Raw genomic sequence first — 14,363 nt, 5'->3', positions numbered from 1 at the left:
ATTTCAATATGTCCTATATGGTTCTTTTTCAAATGTCCCAACTCTTTTCCCTTATACTATTCTGTTCCTTTATTATGGCTTCTGTTGCTTCTCATATCTATTTAATCATCCCAGTTCATAGTCTCTTTCAAATGGTTCTGTTTTTACCCTTATCTCTAGTTTGTTGTGCTGGTTGACTCTCCATTTTGCACATTTCTTTTCTCATGTGGTTTGTTACCTTTTGTGAGCATCTTCTTCAGGGATTGTTTTTTCTAGTGGATTCTGCAAGCCTTGCCTTTTTAAGTATCCCTGCAGAGCTGTTTTGAATTCGTTTCAGCCTAACCTAAGAATTTTAATAGGTCTTACTTCAGCCCTAACCTGAGAATTTTAAGGTCTGGACCAATTTTTATGTTAATTTATCTCAGTAGGGACCTGTACATACAGGTAGAGTAAATTTAAACCTCTACATGCACTTGGCAGAGACTAGGATTTCTGTCTCTCATGAGAGTCATTTCTTCCCTACCCAAGGTCTCTTCAGATATCAAGCTTCCTTGGACTTCTCTAACCCTGGGGGACAGTTTTTCCAATCTTCTTTTCATTGAAAGGGGCAGAGTTTCCAATGTCAGGGCTTCATGAGGGCTCGGTTCCCACTTTCTCGCTGGTCTGGGCCTGAAGCCCCCTCTCCTGCTCCTTAGTGCACACTGGAACCCTGGCCTGCAACTCTCGGGTGTACAGCTAAGGGTGAAACCCCTGCGGCTGCTAAGGCGCATCACCTGCACCCTGTTCTGGCTTTGAGTTTTTCATTTCTGATATCCGGGGGTTTCTCTTTATATTTTTCAAATGTGGCAATAAAAACAGAACATGTTTGTTATAGTTCATCCAGCATTTCTATGTATCTGTAGCAGGGGGTGGGATGGGGAAGTCATCTATATTAGGATCGTTGGCCATGTTTCTGGAAGTTCCCAAATCAGAAACAATCATTATGTGAGGAAGACATTTATTGTCTCCATTTCATAGATAAGAAAACTGAGGCTCAGAATGGTTGTCTAAATTGACAGAGCCATGAAACTTTAAATGGGGAAATGGGTTTTGTGTTCAGTCTGTTTGCAAAATCCCATGCAAGATATCTAGGCATTCTAAAGTAAACTTGGTAACTTTGACTTCCCTCCCTGATTAGCATTTATGGATAATTTTGGCATTTTGCTGAAGCAAATACTCTGGAAAAGATTCTCCCTGCTTCCCAGGTAAGGCTGTTTGGGAGAGAATGGGAGGGAATAAAGAAGTAGGTGGTGGAGCTGGACTCTCCCGAGACTGAGAACCCCTGGTAGGAGCATTTGCCTGGGAGGATGTGAAAGCCAGCAGGCATTCCTGCCACCATCCAGAAGCGCCCTCAAGCTCACTCATGCAATGGGCAGTGAAGGGGACATACCAAGCGTCCTGCACATTGTCTTTGGCTTGCCTCTGGAAGAAGGAGGAAGCCCAGGCCATGCAGGGCTTACCTGTAACTTCTGCTGAGTTTGGGGATGTCTCAGCAGAGACTGGCATACTCTGAGACTTCACTTTACTTCTTAGACTGGAGCACCTCTTGCCCTGTGCATCTTTTATAGAGCCTGGCCCTGAGTGGATGCCCTAAAAAGGTACTGTGAATCAATGAGTCTAACTAAGGAAAAAGAAGATACATCAAGTATTTACAGCAGAGGGATCTTAATGAGGTGGATTGGATACACAGGTGATAGGATGGGGACAGAGAGGCATCTCAGAGCTTGGAGCAGGAAACTACTGCTACCCATAAGGCAAAGTGGCAGAGAGAGGAGGCAGTGTCACCAGGGGCCAGGGAGACAGGAGACAGAAGCCAGGGGCTAGGTGATCAGAAGCCTGAACCTTAGCAGGCCTATCAGGGGGAGCAGGAGCCATGAAAAATGTGTAGCTAGAAATGCCACCCAAAGCAGATGGGGAGGATAAGAAACATTCTGGCCTCTTCCTCCCCCACCCACCTACCCTCAATCTCCTGCTAGGACTTCCCCTTAGCCAAAGTTGGGGCCTGGATTTGCAGCCTGAATTGATCAACCTCCCTGTGTTGCAGAGCAGAGCAGAACGCTGGGGCGTCGGTCTGAGAAAAATAGGCCCAGAATTGGCATGGAAGGAAAGAAGAAAGAGGAAAAGGAAGAAAAGAAGAAAAACTCAGGGGACGGTATATCTCAAGTGACAGAGTGCATGCTTAACCATGCACAAGGTTCTAGGTTCAATCCCCAGAACCTCCCCTAAAATTAAATAAATAAATCTAACTATGCCCCCCCCAAAAAATTTAAAAAAAAAAGAGAAGAGAAGCCTATAGGTAGCATGTAAGTATGCTAAAATACTTCTTAAATATTGCAATTTAAAAGGATCTTTAGGATAAAAAGTTGCCTTCCTTGCAGGGTTATAAGGATCAAATAACAAAGTGATGTGAAAATTTTTGAAAATTGTCAGGTACTGCATATATATGAGATGATCATCAATTATATCATTATTTCTCAGGATGGAGGAATTATATTTGAATATGAGTGTTAAATGGAAACATTTTATAGAGCATCTATTATAATGTGGACACTTTTTATGCGTGTGTACTAGCCGCAAGTAATAATAACTAACACTGACAAACAAATTGGTAGTTACTTTCTGACATAACAAGAATCCCAGAGGTGCTCCTTTGGCTTTTCCATCTTGATTACAAGATAGCTATGGTGTCCAACCTTCATCCCCAAGTTCAAGGCAGGAAGAGGTTGGGGTGAGAAGACACTCCAGACTTAACAAAAGCCCTGCCAGTAACTCCCTGCAAGGTTCTACCTCAATCTCGCTGGCCAGAACTGCACCACATAATCACCCTTGAGTATCAGGGAGCTGTGGTGGGAGGTAGCAAGAGAGAAATGGCTTCTGGGTAGCAGAACATCAGGGTTTGCTACATGTATATAAAGCATGGTACTTGGCACAGAGTAAATGCCAATACGTGTTAGCTATTTTCTGTGTGTGTATGTTATGTGTCAATGTCTGTGTGATTCTACATATTCTCTACTTCTCCTGACAATCCTGTGAAGTAAGATCTTCTACAAATGAGGCCTAACATGCAGCTGGTAAAAGGCAGAGCCAGGCTCAGACCCAGGTCTTTCTGACTGCAGTCTGAAGGCTCTTTCCATTGCCAGGCCGTGGTCCCTCCTCCCCCTCAGCTGGCCCTCTAAGGTCTTGTCTTAGAGTCACATCAGGCCCAAGTGGGCTTGATGAAGAGAGAAAGTGGAACAGCATCAGCTCTGAAGTAAATTGACACTTGTACCTGGAGCTATAACGGAATAACGATGAAGTCACGAGAGGAGTTTCCATGATTACACATGCTAGACTCATGCATCTCCACCTGCGTGTAGCCACTTTGGAATGGTCGTGCTGGGAGGCCTGGCACTTGTTCTGATGATGCCACTACTGCCCAAGAACTCCTGGGGGACTCCCCTTTACAAGTCACAAAAATACCTCAATCTCATTACTGTAATATTACACCTCATTTCTGATCCCAAACCCAGCTGCAGCACCTCTCCTCGTTTACCATGAGTTCCAAATGGCTTTTGATTGTTGCCAAAAATTTAAAAAAAAAAATCCCCCAAAGACAGAATTGTATTGCAATTCAGATACAAAATAATGGGTTGTCTGCTCTGTGGGCAATTTTCAAATCAAAATTGTAGAAATGTTTAAAGCAGCAGAAGCACTGTTCAACTAAATATACCCTTGAAGGTTGATATGCTGGAAGAAGACAACTCTAAGTGTGGTTGAATAATTTTTTGCTGTGTTTAATAAATATTTCTCACCATGAGGGGTGCTGTGAAAAGAACACTGGACTTGGTAAAGATTCCAATGTGATAATACTTAATGCGGATCAGGGCACTGTGAGACAGGCACATCATCTGTTGGTGGAATTGTAAATTAGTATCACTTTCTTAGGGCAGTTTGGCAATGAACATCAATAACCTTTAGATTTTAAACCGGTTGACCAAGAAATTCCATTTCTAGGAATCTTTCTTAAGGAAATAGTCAAAGATGCAAACAAAGATTTATATATAAGCTATTCATTTTATTTGTAAAACAGTAAAAAGGAGTAACTAGCCCAAATATCCCACAATGAGGAAACTGTCAGGTAAATTGTATACTCATTAAATGAAATAATGCAGCCATTTGAAAATGATGTTTCTGAAGAGTTGTCAATGATGTTTTTATGTTCACAATAGGATAGATACTAAAACCAGATTGTAAAACCACACGCATTATATATTCCCATTTTTACTTTCTATATGGTAAACAAAGGCTCAAGATATACTCAAAATATTACCAGTAGTTTTATCTGGGTGATGAAACTACAGGTGATTTTAAATTTTCTTCATTATATTTTTTAAATATAAAATTCTTGATCATTATAACTACAAATATTACTTCTATAATTAGAAAAATATGTATGATAAAAATTACTTTCTAAGAAAGAAATGGGTTTTACTGGGAGAGAAGAGATCTGCTCCCAAGGAGCTGATTGTTTAATGAAGGAAATGAAACACATACACAAATAAATTCATTACAAGGTAATAAGGGCTATAATGGAGATTTTACAAAGTGTGGAGGGGAGAGTTGAAGGTGGGTGAAAAGAGGTAATATTTGTGCAAGGTCTTGAAGGATGAATAGGAGTTCTCTAGAGCTTTGTAAATTGTTAAGCACTGTGTAAGTGTAAGTTAGTTTTTGGCCTTTATTATGACTGTCAAAGCTTACCTCATATAAAGCCCTCTTTCTTGTCTCTTTCCCATGTTCCCTGAGGCCCAGGATCCCTGGGACAGGAAGCAGCAGCAGTTAAACAGTCACACATCAGTGCTCCAGCAAGTGAACTGAGGTGCATCCAACTAAGGAGCAGATCCAGGACCAGAGGACATAAAATTATCCGGGAGCAGGGCCAGGAAGGTGCTGGTGGGTAAACAGTTCGCCCTTATTTGCCACCCTGTGGAAAGGCTGCCTTTGCTTGGGGCCTCCACCCTGAGTTATGCGGCCATCTCCACCTGAGGGATGGTAAAAAATGAGAACGAGCATCATACATCAGTCCATGATTTACATCGGTAGGAAATGGTGTGTTAGATGTCCTTACAGCTCCAGACAGGGTGGAGTAGAAAGGAGGGGTATGAGTGAGGAGACCTGCAAGATGATTTGTTTGGGAGGAAGTCTGAGAAGTCCAAGGTTGGAAAAGATTTAAAAGTTGTCTTATTTAATCCTCCTGATCCTTCCCAACATCCCCATCACATGATCATCATTCTTGGCCTTCAAGGCTCAGAGGCCACCTCTGTTACCTCCCACCTCAGTTCTTCCAGCCTATGCTTTATGTATTCCTTGTTGTTCAATTTTATGAGAAAAAATAAGCCAATGCCCACTGTGCACCAGGCAGTGTGCTTATGATTCCTTGATTGCAGTATGCCCTCTTGTGCCTCCTGCTGTTTATTTATTTATTTGGGCAACAAAATTGTACCAAACACCTACACTACGCCAGGCAACACAGAGTGGAGAAAAAGATAGCCAAGATCTCATGTTCTCTTGGACCTGCCATTCTAGTGGGGGAGACACACAATAAACAAAGGAATACATAAGAAAATACCAGGTTATAAATATCAAGGGGTCCGCTTTGGGAAAATCTAGGGGAAGAACTTTCCATACAAAGAGAGCAGCTGATTCCAAGATCCTAGGGGATAACCATTGCTTGTTCTAGGACCAAAAAGAACACAGTGGTATTGTGCATGGAAGACCCTTTTGTGCTTTATCTGCAAATGAAAATCTTCTCATTTTTTAGGACTTGGCTCAAGCATCACCTCTTTGGGCAAATCTACCCTATTTCTTTTCCCTGGGTAGAAGTGACCGCTGTCTCCTTTCCTCCCCATTGACTCAGAGCAGACTTCTGTCAGCACCACCTGTAATGATTTGCCATTCTTACAGTACTATAGCATTGCTAGTCCCTAGTGGACCTCAGTCTTGTCAAGAGCAGAGCTTCCTGTCTAAATCCTTAATGCCCAGCACAAAGCCTGGTACAGAGTCTGTGATCGGTAAACATTTGCTCCATGAAAACATGAACTCTCACATAGCACTTTCTCCGCCCTGGTGACATTTATCCAGAATTAGGAACCCTTTATTGATCAGTGCCAGGCCCTATACTGTATTCCTTCAGTTCTGCTGTCTTATAAGCCTCATGACCACCACGTGCCATGTTATTTTCCTACTCTGTAGTTAAAACTCAGAGAATGGAGTGACACTGGTGGTGGCTCAGTGATAAGAATCAGGGCTGAGATTTGAACCCACTTCCTCTTGATGCCAATGCTTCATCTACTCTGTGATGTGCCCATCGTGCATTACTTCACCTGTGGACCTGTCCTGTCTTTTCTCCTAGATAACACTTTCCCTGAGGGAGAGGCCTGTTCTTGTCTCTCTTCTGTATCCCCCCCACCATGACACCAAAACAGTGCTATGTATTTAGGACACACTCAAAATAAATTTCCAAAGGTGGAAAAGAAAGATGAATGTGTGAATGAATACTTCACCCAAAGTGGATCAGCCCCTGACATCAGCTCACAGGATGGTGATGGGCTGGAGGGAGTGATGTTTTTGAGGGGAGGGGCCTTCCCAAATACCTCTGCGTCCATCTGGGAAAGCTGAGTATGCCGTCTCCAAGCTAAAGCACTAATTTCTTAGAAATCACACCTTCCACTCAGTTGTACATCTCAGCAGGCAGACAGGGGCACAGAGGGGAACATGCATGGCTTCCATTGAGTTGGGAAAATGAGGTTAGGTTTCGATTCAGATAGTTATTTGTGTTTTCTGGGTCTGCACGGTCGATAAATTTTCAACGAGCAGTGATTCTGTTCCTCATCTTTCATTGCTTTATGGGACTTCAGGGAATGAAAGCATAACATCCTGCTTTCCCATAAGTTCTCTGGCCGCTACCCTGGCACCAATTAAAGACATGTCCATGCAATTAATCAAAACCAATTTGGAAGCACTCTGGCTCTGCTCCTCTGATGTGCTGCCTGCTCCACATACAGTAGTTCCTCAGCTACAGCGATGGAGCCAGGCACATAGGAGCTTTTGATGAATTGGTTGTGCCGGCCCCAAGTGTTAACTATGTCATCTGACATGACTAATGAGGCTCCCAACTTGATCCGTGTGAGCAGAGCAGCCCTGCTGTCTGGAGGAGGCTTGGTTTCCACAGCCAGCCTGGGGAGAGGCTGCAACGTGCAGGGTACACACTCCATCATGTCAGCTGGAGTCCTGGAGGCCTCTAGTGTTGGAGCTGAGAGTCGTCAACGGGGACGGTGATGGAAACCGTGGGCCAGGTTCTGTGCTGGGCACTGGTGGGAAAGTGACCCAATTTAAACTTCTAGCTCAGCCTCCGCATTTTACAAACATGGAAACCAAGACCCAGCAAAAGTGACGGGCTTGCCAAAGACCTGAGCTGTGGGGAGAGAAATCAGGGAGAAGGCATGGTTCCTAACTTTGAGGAGCAAGACTCTTAAATGAGTAAATAAAGAGGCATGAGGATAACAACTGGGTTCTGATGCAGGTACAACTTCTCAGGGTTAAACCACGGGCTCCCTTCCTTCATTCTGTGAACATTTATTGAGAGGAGGAGAGTCTGTGTTTTTGTCACCTCTGCAATCCTAAAAGCGTGTGATTTGAAATTAACAGGTCTGGGTTTGAGTCTCCTTTGAGTTGATGTAATCTTGAGCAAATCACTTCATTTTTCTGAGCCTTGGGTTCCCTGGCTGTAATGTTGGGACAAACCAAATATTGCCTACCCAGCCTATGTCCTAGAGTCCTCGTGAGACCCAGCAGAGTTAATGGGTGTGAAGGTATAAGTCTATGCACATGTTAGTTATTATTCATATTATTATACTCTCTAAGGACCCCTGGCTGAAAGCTCCGGAATATGGATCCACAGATAGCTTTAGCTCTCTTCCTCTTCCTGCCCTTTTCAAAATCACAGGGAAGAAATGTACATAAAACCAATTGGTCATCTGCCTACAATCTCAACAGCTTCCCCAGAGAGTCTATGACACAGAAAGAGGAAGAACTCAGTTGTTGTAATTGAATGTCATTCCACATGTTGATTGAGCACCTACCATATGCCAGACATTGGCCACGCTGTGTGGGAATCAGAGTTGGATAAGACATATTCCTTGGCCACCTTGAGAAGCTCACCATTTAGTGGGAGAAACAGACCTGGACATAAATAACTATAACATACCGCGGAAAAACACAATTGCCATAGGAAAGATACAAATCAAGTGCTCTGGGATTCAGAGGAGGGAATGATTCATTCCCCAAAAGGCGACTGGGAAAAGTTTCATCAAGGAAGTGGTATTAAAGGATGGATAGGGTTAAGCTCTGTCAGGAAGCACCAGGAAAGGTACTCTAGACTGAAGGAACAGCACGGGCAAACACATGGAATCCTGAAAGGAATGGTGATCTACAGGACAGAATAAAGTCGAGTGAGATAGGGAGTGTGAGCATGAACTAAAGAAGACTCTCTGGGCCCCAGCTCTGAACCCCAGGCATGGATGTTGCTGTTTCACGGTTCTTTTTGCAGGCTGAGGCCACCTTGGCCTCTGTCCTTCAATCAGAGAGAATCCTGGATTGGCCCTTCCTCCAGCAAGGCCAAACCCAAGCCCCAGGCGGGAGAGCCAACAATAAAAATGAACAAGGAACAGTGACAGCTATCAGGTGCAAAGAGGTCTGGCTGGGAAACCCTGATCACAGCCACACCTCCCCAGCCCCAGTGAGAGCATCACATTAATACAGCAATGACACGAACATCTGAAGCATGATGGCAAAGGACCAGGGGCCTCTTGCCACAGGTCATGCACTACATTTCTCTCCTTCCCTCCTTTGTCCAGAAAAAGCTGACTTCTTTAGAAGTGCTGCTGTCAGAATTACTTTAGAAGGCCAGGAGTTGCAGCTGGACTCAAGGCATGACCACGGGCCACCCCAGGGGCTCATATTTTCTCTGTCTTTTCATTTTTCATTGTAAATTTGTTTTTATTGTGCAAATAATACAGTGATAAGACTGGAAACCTTGATAACAGGAGAAAGAGGAAAGTGTACCCACTCATACATTATCTGTTTCCATTTCTTCTTGCCCCTTCCCGCTGTTGACTGTGAGCACAACTTTTTGTGGGGGGGCAGCTTTTATCACTGACACAATTACATATTCTTACTGTTCAGCATTGTATCACACAGCTTTTTCCATTTTGCTACTTACTGCCATTCTCTGTTATCCACCGTCTTGGCCCCATTTCCCCAAGACTGAAGAAAGATGCTAGGGCCGTGTAAAAGAGATGCCTCTGTAGATGACACAGTCGTTGCTGACACTGGCATCATGGTGCAGAGGAAAGCACTGACTGCTCTGCCATCACGTAGACTTGGGTTGGAATCTCAGCTCCTCTCCTTCGAAGCTAAATGGCCCTGGTCAGATCACTTTGTCCCTTTGAGCCTCAGGTCTTTGTAAAACGGGGATGGTATTAGTACCACTCTCATAGGATTGCTACTGCTGTGAGGATTAAGTGAGATACCAAAGGGAAATGCCCCCTAATGGTGGATCCTCTTCTTGTGCCCTTGCTGGGGCTGACCCGGGGTCCACTCTAATTCCTTCACTTCATCTCCTGCCCACGTTGGACCTTCTCCCCTCCCTGGGCCCAGCAGGCCTCCTGAGTGAATCCACCTAAATTCTGACAAGCATGCAGTCTGTGTATTTATTATTCATTGGATGAATGCACCACTTTTTATTTAGGTATTCTCTCTGCTGGAAATGTTGGTTGTTTTCCAATTTTTCACTTTTTCCAATAATGATGCAATAAATATCTTAATGTGTATTGCTTACTTCAGCCTTTTAAAAAAGTATTCCTTAAGAACAATCTCCAGGAATAGGATCACTAGGATAGAGGATAGAAACATTTTAATGACTTCTGATGTATATTTCCAAATGGTTTTTCAGAAGGTTTGTACCTGTTATTCTGCCACCAGCTCCAGAGAGAGGGCCACTTGGACTGCATTTCAAGCTCTTGGATTCTGGCCACAAACTCTTGTTCCTGCTTTATTTTCCAACATTTTCTCCATCAACATGCCTCCCACACTGCAGCCACATGAGAGAGCTCACTGTTTTCCCTCCAAAATGATGCTCCATGCTTTTGTGCCTTTGTACTTCCTATTATTCTCCATTGCCCTTTCCCAAGAATATCCTTCCCTTAACATACCCTCTCACCATAAACTGGGAACTCCTATACTATCTTCAAGACCAAACTCAAATATTCCTTCTCAGCAAACTAATTTCAACATACCCATCACTAAATCTTCTCCCAAACTCTTTGGTAGAACAATATGATGACCAAATCCATTAAGTAATTTCTCACTTTTAGGTATATATTTCAGTCACTGTGCTAAGCACTGTGAACATAAAAGACATGGTCCCTGCTTTGATGGAGTTTAAGTCCAGCCGGGGATCAGATATAAGTAATTATAGCAGTTTTAAGTGTCACAATGGGAGAAGTATGGGTTCTGTGGGAACGCATAGCAGAAATGCCTCTCCCAACTAGAGAGACAGGAAAGATCTGAAGAATGGATGGAAACTATTCATTTAGCAACATATATGTATGAAGGGCCTCTTACATGCCAGCCACTGTTCTAAATGCTGAGAACACAGTACCAAATATGACAGACAAGGCCCCTGCCTTTCTGGAGCTTACATTCTAGTGAGGGGAGACAGATAATAAACACAGAAGATAATTTCCAGCAGAAACTAGGACTATGAAACAGACAGGGTGGCTTGATAGGGAATGGCTGGGGCAGGAGGTAGGGGAAAAGAGGTTATTTTAGGCAGGTTTGCAAGGTCACGGAAGGTCTCTCTGAGAAGGTGACATCTGACCTCATACCTAAAGGATGAGAATAGCCAGCTATGTGAAGAGCAAGGGAAAGCGTGTTCTAGGCAGACACAATGGTATATGCAAGATCTGAGGAGGATCAAGATCATAAGCTTTCAGAGCAGGATTGAAGGCAATTCTGTGTAGCTAGAACATAAAGGGCAGAGGGCGGGTGCTAGAGATAAGGGAATGGATGTGAGCTACAGAGTGGGAGTCCTGGCATCTCCTAATAATATTATTATGGATAAAACCCTTATTCTGCAGTTATTTGTTTGCTGTAAGATACATGCCCACCTCTTTGCTCCCTTAGTATTACAGGAATATAAAAACTTGCAAATGACATTTTTTTAAGCCTCCCTTGCCAGATGGAAGGTGTTGGCTGGAGAACGGCATGTGGAGGGAAGAAGCCATGGTTCTGTCCTGCTTTTTGGCAGTGCCTCCAGCAGCAGCACCCCGAGTGGACCAGTACCTGCTGAGGGCTGACTTGTCCCGCAGTGTTGGCACCTTCCTGATCTCCTTTTTTGTTTCTAACCTTTCTAAGCCCTTTATTCCTTGGGCTACTCCCATATGCCCAACAGTTTCCTGCTTTAAGTCTCTTTCTGCCTGAAGTGATCCGGGGTAGTGCTGTCCCATAGAATGTTCTGTGATGATAGAAATGTCCTAACTGTGCTGACCAATACAGTACCTACGAGGCGTATGTGGCTACTGAGCTCTTGAAATGTGGCTAGTGTGACTGAGGAACTGACTTTTTAATTACTTTTAATTTTAATAATTTAAATGTAAATAGCCACATGTAGCTGACGGCTATTGTACTAGACAGCACAGATCTAGAATGATTTGTTTTTCTGACTAGACACTGGCTGATAAAGTAGTTGACATGGAAAGTGGTTGTGGGATACAGACTCTCAAACATGGGACTCTGGGATTGTTCTATGACAAGATTGGCCTTGAATTCAGCGATGACCTCATTGCCAGTGGAAAATGGGATGCAGTGTCAGGGAAGAACCCTAACCTCATGGAGGATAGCAAGGTGTAACAGGACTCCAAGTTGGTTTGCCACACTTCACAGGTCCTGAAAGTTCAGTGGATCAGAGAAAGACAGTTTATTTCCAGCACCAAAACAGAGGAGCAATACCATGGTACAGCTGGCTTCCTGGCCTTCAAGACAATGGGCCCAGTTGGCAGCTACACAAGCAGTGGAGTTGCACTGTCACTGAGCATACCTGGTCAAGGGCTCGGAACCTTTTATAGCAAGCAACCAATGAGCCAGTCTCCTTCCCCTAGGGAGTGAATAGTTGTACAGCCATCATGCTGTGCTTACTGTGACCTACTTAACTGCCTTTAGACTAGCTACAGAAATAACCCAGGGTCTGGGCATACTTAGGCCTTGCAGTTTGACACACTCAACAAGGATGTACAGGGAACTTTGGGGGCCCTGGTGGACTGCCTCTTCCTGTAACTAGTAATCCATGACTTGCAACAGCAAAAGAGTTACTTAAACTATCACTGTGAGTACCTGGTATGAAATGTCTGTTGAAGGCCAGTCCTTGGGAGACCAAATTGCTGCTGAAGTGATTGTTATGGTGGGAATTGTGACTACAAGGGTTTTGAGATGGGTTGGATGCTTCTGATTGTACTGGAATGCCTACTGAAAGAAATTTACAAGCTCAAAGTTCTAAACTCTCAGTTCTAGGCACATTCAGAGAAACTAAGAGTTTCTAGTATGGTTTTAAAATAATTATTTTTACCTGTTATCGCTTCAGGACTAATATTATTGAAAATCAGACCCAAACTTTGATCCTGTGGCTGCAGAATTATAATACTAGTGGAATTCATAGGTTCCCCAGATTTCTTAGATGAAAGTTAGGGTGTGAATGGGAAGGAATGGAATTGTAGAGACTTGGAATGGAGACATTTGGTTAGGCTCAGGAAAATAAGAGAATCTGAAATGCCTAAATCCTCCTGAGCTCCAGAAAAAATAAAAAAGCTTATGGTTCTCTTTTCTATCTATCTATCTAATTTTGAGGGGGAAGCATAAGAATGTGACGAAGTTTTTTAAAAAAATCAATCCTTGCATATAGATGTGTGTGTGTGTGTGTGTGTGTGTGTGTTGTGAGAGAGGAAGACAGAGAGCAGAGAGAGAGCACACATGTGCATAAAGGCATCTATACCCCCCTAAGACCATTCAGGACCCCTATGCTTAAAGAAGGAATGTACAAACTGAAAGCTCTTTCCAAGTCAAATGAATCTAGGTCTCCTATCTCCTCCAAATCACTTTCACTCTATGTCCAGCTCAGCCTGTTAGCATAATAGAGGCAAGCAAGGTCCATGTGGAAACACAAAATTCCCAATCATAAATCTGTTGGCCTTAGAAGCATTCACAGCCTCTTGCCAAGTCTGATTTCAATCCTCCTCTTGAGGGCCTACATTTCCCTCTCCCATTTGTTCCACACTTTTATTGTTTGTTTATTGAAATGCTCCACTTGTTGGAAGCCTCCCAAGGAAGTAAGTCATCATGCTATTTTGTTATGGTTGGGATTCTGCGGGTAAAGAAGGAGGGAAGGTGAATGTGGTGCGTTCTGGGGCTCCACATGACACCCATGGCAACTTCATGAGAAACTGCAGAGCTCTCCTTCACTGATAAGACTTCGGTGCAGTGATAATATTTCAACATGCTACTTATCTGAAGGTAGAGCAATGAATAAATTGGGGGACTCTGCCCTCAACTCATGGTCTTACAATCTAGTGGGAAAGACGGAGAAGTAGAAGACAATCACCATCCAGGGATATCAGTGCAGTGAGAGAAGTAAGTGCAAGGTGCTTCAGGATCACTTGAGTCATGGGTAGGAGGTGGAGAAAGAGGAGATGCTTTCCCAAACCTCATCCTGAAGGATGACTAGGGGTTTTCCAGGCAAGGATGGGAGAGGGGTTGACACTGATCCTGGCAGAGGAAGTAACATATGCAAAGGCTTGGAGGGAAGAGACAGTATGTCTCTTCAGGGATGGCAGGTCATTCCAATCAATCAGTGACCAAAATTTGAAGGGAGAGTGATGGAAGATGAAGCTGCACAGGTCAGCAGGGCCACCTGTTCTGAAGGAGTTTTAGGTGTATCAGTGACACAATCAGTTTTCTTTGTTGGAAATGTCATTCTGGAGGATGACATGGGAGCAGAGAGGCCAGTTAAGAGGCTGCTGCATTACTCTAGGCTGCATTACTTGGAGAGATGGTGGAGGCTTGAAACAGGGTGGTGGTAGTGGGAAGAGAAAAGCATGTAACAATTTCAGGGCATTTAAAATGTAGAATTGACAGACCTTAATAACCTATTAGCCATAAGCAGTGAGAGAGAGGGAAGGATCCAGGGTGAGTCCAGGTTTACGGCCTGGCTAACTGGATGTCCTCATAAGTGTGAACAAATAAGAGGTTCAAATGAGTGC

The sequence above is a fragment of the Vicugna pacos genome, chromosome 10, assembly GCF_048564905.1.
Source record: "Vicugna pacos chromosome 10, VicPac4, whole genome shotgun sequence".
NCBI lineage: Eukaryota > Metazoa > Chordata > Mammalia > Artiodactyla > Camelidae > Vicugna > Vicugna pacos.
The sequence above is the reverse complement of the archived record's forward strand: the minus strand, read 5'-3'. Positions refer to the sequence as shown.